Source organism: Passer domesticus, chromosome 3 (assembly GCF_036417665.1).
Source record: "Passer domesticus isolate bPasDom1 chromosome 3, bPasDom1.hap1, whole genome shotgun sequence".
NCBI lineage: Eukaryota > Metazoa > Chordata > Aves > Passeriformes > Passeridae > Passer > Passer domesticus.
Genome location: NC_087476.1, coordinates 15,784,139 through 15,789,898, shown reverse-complemented (window position 1 = coordinate 15,789,898; position 5,760 = coordinate 15,784,139). Strand labels below are relative to the sequence as shown.

Genomic DNA, 5,760 nt, shown 5'->3' with positions numbered 1-5,760 from the left:
TGGCCAGGAGTCCCCACAGGAACAGCAGGGCCCTGACAGGAGGGGAGGGCATCACCAGTACACTGAGGGGGATGTCTGTGTGGGGATTTCCCTCAGAGTCTCAGTGTGTGAAAAATCAATCCCCCATCCATATCACCTTTGCAGCCCTTGGTAACCAAGGAGCAGCAGCGATCGTGTTCTTCTTATGATGAAGAGTTCAAGGACAAGCTCCAGGTTGGCTCCTGCCAGTGCTTCCCAGGAAACTGTGTCCTGTCATTGGAGGGGCATAGGAGTTCTGTTTGATAGAAAACATGGTAGACCAGCTGCCATACTCAGAAATGAGCAGAAAAATAAAGAGGCAAGGCTTTTTTTTTTCTGTTTTTTCTTCTTTTACATTTGACATCCTGCTTGTATCAGAAGTCGTGTGGCCAGCAGAAGCAGGGCAGTGATTGCCCCCCTGTACTCAGCACTGGTGAGGCTGCACCTTGAGTGCTGTGTCCAGTTCTGTGCCCCTCTCTTCAAAAAGGACATTGAGGTGCTGGAGTCCAGAGAGGAGCAACAGAGCTGGTACAGTGTCACGGCAATTTCCCGCCAGGCTAATGCCCAGTGGGGTGCCGGAGCCAGGATAACTCAGTGGAGGCTCAGCACAGCAGCTTAAGCAAGCTATAGTGATTTTCAGCTCTTAGTGATTATTAGCTCAGTGATTTTCAGCTCTTTAGCTTGCTAGGTGCCGCAGCAGCAGATGCAGGGAGAGAGAGGAGAAGGCCGTGTGAGGTTCCACAGGGTTCTTTATTCGGGTGTTCCGCGAAGGTTCCCAGTGACAGCTCTTCTGCCGAACCAGGCAGAATCAGGGGTTTTTATACCCTACAGGGGTTTTGGAAACTGTCCAATAATAAGGGTCAGGGGAAAGTGACCTATGGGCTTACAGAGAGATAAGCAGGGTCCGAAAGATGGAAGAGAGTGGCTTCTAAGGCCCAGTCATGATGACTCGGCATTTCCTAGCTCAGGCTTCTAACCTGGAAGGAGGCCGTGCGGGCCCTGGGCCTGCTACAGTACAGGGTCTAGAAAAGGTCTCCTATGAGGAGCAGCTGAAGGAACTGGGGTTGTTTAGCCTGGAGAAAAGAAGGATCAACGGAGACTTTATTACTCTCTACAACTCCCTGAAAGGAGGTTGTGGCCAGGTGGAGGTCAGTCTCTTTTCACAAGCAGCAAAGGACAAAGTGAGAGGAAATGGCCTTAAGTTGTGCCAGCGGTTTAGTCTGGATATTAGGAAAACTTTCTTCACTGAAAGAGTTGCAAAGCATTGGAAAAGACTGTTCAAGGCAAGTAGTGGAGTCACCATCCCTGAAAGTGTTGAAAAAGTGTGTGGATGTGGCACTTGAGGACACTTTAATGGTGGTGGTATTGGGTTAATGGTTAGACTTGGATGTCTTTTCCAATCCAAACATTTCTATGATTCTGTGATTTTGTTTATGTTTCTCTTGCTAGAGGTGTGTGCAGGTGCCTGTGCTGGTACTCATATGACAGCAGCTGTTGCACATGCACTGGGCTGTCTGAATCCCCTACCTGCATTCTGTGCATTACTCTCAGTCTGTCTTCATAATTTTTGCTTCCATGAGCTTTTTTTCACCTTTCCCTCATTCAAGGACCTTTCTACCCTTGGCCTTTTGAAGGTGACTAGACTATTCTGTGAATCTTGAAAAATCAATAGAGACCCCTTCCACTTAACTGACACCACTTCCAGTCAAAGGGAGCCAGGTATCAGAGGGGTTCCTGTCAGGGAGGACCCACATTCAGCTTTCCCCTGGGACCCCAGATGGCTGCCTGGGGGCTGCTGCTGACCTGCACTGCTCAGGGGTGTCTGCAGCTCTTGCTGTGCACAGCCCATGTAGCTGGGCACGGGAGTGGGTTGTGCAGGAGTGGGCAGGACCCCACCACTCCCCAAAGGTCTCCAACAGAGCCGTGCCAGCTCATGCCATTTGTGAGCATCTGGGAATCACTGGTGTGAAGGGAACGGCTCAAGGTGCTCGTCTCCCAAGCACTGATCGTGGGGTCGGTGCTGAGCCCGAGTCATTCAAGGATCAGGATTCAGCCACACAGCTGTGCCTGCTGAGGGTAGCAGGCAGGCTGCCAGCTCCTGCCCTGGGGATCAAGAGGGTAGTGCCATGCAAGTAAGGGAATCACAGAGATAGCACCTGCACTGATGCCAGGGGGCTAGGTCGTGATGTGTGAGGGAAAGTTGTCTAGGTGACACAAACAAAAAACATCCTCCCTGTCAGATAACACAGGCCTGAGTTCAGATCACAGAGATGCTGCTCTGATTTATTGAATTGGTCAAACAATTAACCTGATTTTTCATTTTCAAGACCACACAGGTCCCATAAGAATTTAAATATTGACAAAGAGCTAATACCACATGTGAGGTTTAAATGTAACCTCCTGCTAGCTGTTAAGAAAATCAAGGAAATAAATAAATTGAGAAGGCATGTGTTAGTGAAGAAATTTTTAGAAGACTTAAAACCAAAATGGTCTGGGAGCAAAATTAACCTGGAGTGTCTGATCCTGGACTGAGGAACTTATAAAGAAAACAAATGTTTTGGTCTGTACAAAGTCAACCCAGTTAGTGGCTGGACCAGAGCAATTCTTGCTGTTCAGCTCTCAGCCCTGTGCCTGTGCTGTGAGCACCCCTTTGGTTAACTGAGCATCAGCTGAGCGTCCTGAGTGGGATCTGCTACCCAGCACTCTGTGCTCAGTGGGATGTTTCCCACACTTGCTGTTATTTCCTTAATCTCCAGCCATGGGCTGGTATGAGGGGCTCCTATCCCAAGGTCCCCAGAGCTGCTGCTCCTGAGCTCCCAGAGGAAAGGCCAGCACACCAAGCACCCCAGCCTGCAGGAGCAAGTCCTTACAGCTAGACCCAGTTTTCCTGAGTTTTAACCCAGATCCAGTGTTCTCAGAATCAGCTCCTCTTCTTCCGTGGCTGGTGGTCTGCTCCTAGACATCCAGTTCCTGTGATGTCAGACCATGCCTCCCCTGCAGATTTCTGGGCAGCCACGACCTCCCACAGTGATTTTTCTAGCTGCATTATTCTGCAGAGACACTGAGTAGCTGCTTCATGCTGAACATGTGAACTCCTGTCTGCACCCCCAACAGTTACCCAACAGTTTAGTCAGTCACCTGGGGACAAGAAATAGTTTTAATGATGTTGCCCTTGTTTCTTAAAATGCACTTGTCTTTCTGTAGATTTTTTCTTCTGCCACAGTGCTGCCATAAGCAGGAGTTTGCTGTGAGCCTCTCAACACACCTCTCTCAGCCAGCCTCTTCCCTGGCAGCACTTTATTTGCTGAAGGTGAGTGACACATGGACACATATTAGGAACACATGGGAAATAGCCAGAGGGGCAGTGGGTGGTCATTTTCTACATCCCCCCAAATCAATGCTCACCTCTGTGTTTACAGGCAGAAAATAAGGATTTGAGCTTTAAATGTATTTCAGGGTAGAGTTTGGCTTCAAAGCTGAAAGCAGTTTACTAAACTCTTACTGTCTAGAGTGCTGTTATGGTTGATGGTTGCTAGAAATCTTGGGAGGTTGCACAGCATTCCCACCAGCTCCAAGTGGAAAATGGAATATCATGTCTTGGCAGTAGGTAAGAATCAGTGTGGGAGAGCTGGTATGGGCTTGAGGGCTGCATCACATGGGCCTTCCCTGATGTGGATTTTTGGTGGTAGATTTGAGGAGTGGCTCTGACTGCTTTCTGTTGGCATGGAAAGCCTTTAAGCAAATCAAGAATTGTATTTTATATTGCGTGATGCTGAGAATAAAATCTGCCTCAAAATGACATCCCCATCTCAAATTTTTACAGTGGGCTCTGCAGAGGCAAGAAATTCAGAAGGTTTTCTGAATTCTGCTAGGGGCTCTAGTATGGATTAGAGCCCTTTTTTTCCTTTCAGCAAGGAGGAGACACTGACCCTGATACAGCTTTGCAGAAATGCTTGAGCTCTAGAAATGAAAAGTGTTATTTTGCCTCTGTTTTGACTTTTTATTGTATTCACTTGCAGCACTCCTGTAATTATTTTGCTTTGTTTGTTTTGTTTTCAAACAAAGAAACATCTCTTCAACCTAAATTTAGTGCCCCCATGTTTGTGAGCAATTTGCAATTAGCAAACAATATATCTCTGTGTGTGTGTGTGAGGGAAAAGGACCCTGGTAGTAGAGTGGGTGATGTGTTTTTCTCCCAAATAAGCAACATGCAGGAAAATACAGTTAAACGTGCGCATTCCTGCCTGCTTCTTTCCTGATGCAAACATGGTATTGATGATAAGGCTGTTGTCAGAAGCTGTCCTGAACTGATCCACAGATTTCACCAATGCCCTCCCTGGCTGGCTCCTTGCAGTTGCCTCCCCATGGCCCTCTGCATCCTGTACCCTGCACCCCTCTCTCACCCACTTAAAAGGCATTTGCACACTGCTGGCTGCTACAGTGATATTTAAATCAGGAAATGAAAGCACTGCATATCAACAGCCTCCTCTTAAATGATACTCAATCCCTCTTTAATCTAATTTCTGCAACCCCCACAATCCCTGCCTAACTTCAATTTTTAAATTGATCTGCACCAGTGCTCAAGTTTTCTCCCTTGCCTTGTCTGCTACAGGTTGGATACACCTCTGTCTCTCCCTCTTCCCTTCTCTCTGCCCTATCTTGAGGATGTTTCTGGCAGAATATGTGAGTCTTATTATGAAAGAGAGTGGTTATTATCCAGTGCAGTAGCTTGGAAAGGACTGGAATTCACATTTTAGCATGGAGGAAGGAGATTTGCTGCCATCTGCACCTGGTGAGAGAAAGAGCTCCACAGCTGGAGGCAGCTGCCAAACTTCTGCCAAGCACCCTGCCTGTGAAATAAAGCAGGCTGCTCAGTTCTGCACCCAGCACAAGTGTTACGTCTACAAATACATTATCAGGCAAAGTGCTTTTAATCATGGAATATATTTGGATTGCATACAGCTGGATCTAGACATGACAGGAAATAACCATACACATGCAGAAAGAGGGGGTTTTTCCATTTCCATAGTCTAAGCAGTGAGATCCATTGGGTTATTATCCTGGTATTCACATGAATACTAAACACAATTCATGTCTGTCACAGGTGCAGTGCAGAGCAAAATGAAACTCCTGGAAATTTTACATCAGATACAATTAACCTCTTGTCAGCCCATTGCTTGGGGCTGCTAATAAAAAAAGGGGACAATTAGGAAAACAAATTTACAATGCTCTTTCCTTATTCCATGGGCAAATATTAGGCACAGAACTTTCCAAGAGCAAAGTCCTGGACTGGGGGGGATATGGCAGAAAGGGGTTGGTGCAGTAGATGATGACATCATGGATCAATGATGCCATCATACTGACTCACATAATCTATCTAGGTAGTTAAATAGACAGAATTGTCCAGACATAGACAAAGTTTTAATGATGAATGCTTTTGGGTTGCAGCCAACAGCTGCTACAGATGAGGGCTGTGCAGAGGCTGCAGGTCAGTGTTGGGGCCAGCTGCTGGACTCCCCCAGAGGGCTCTGCCATAAGCAAATCCTGCAGCCCCGGGAGCTCCCTGAGTGGTGACTTGTGGGGTGTTTCTGCCTTCCCAGCAAAGGGGAGGTGGTTCCAGTTTGAATTCAGGGGTACGTGTGGCACTGTGGCCTATCCCAGCTCTGCAAAAGCTTCACCTTCATCCTCACCACCACCCTGCACCACGGGGGCAGAGTCCACATCTCAAGGACAAGGTGGTCC

At 47.5% G+C, this 5,760-nt stretch overlaps 1 long non-coding RNA gene across 1 annotated transcript; it reads left to right on the top strand.

The window, feature by feature from the left end:
* The first annotated feature begins 480 nt into the window (after positions 1–480).
* LOC135297921 (uncharacterized) lies at positions 481–4,951 on the top strand. The gene is made up of 3 exons (XR_010359855.1): positions 481–546; positions 3,223–3,328; positions 4,631–4,951. It is a non-coding gene; the product is annotated as an uncharacterized LOC135297921 (long non-coding RNA).
* The last annotated feature ends 809 nt before the right edge of the window (positions 4,952–5,760 follow it).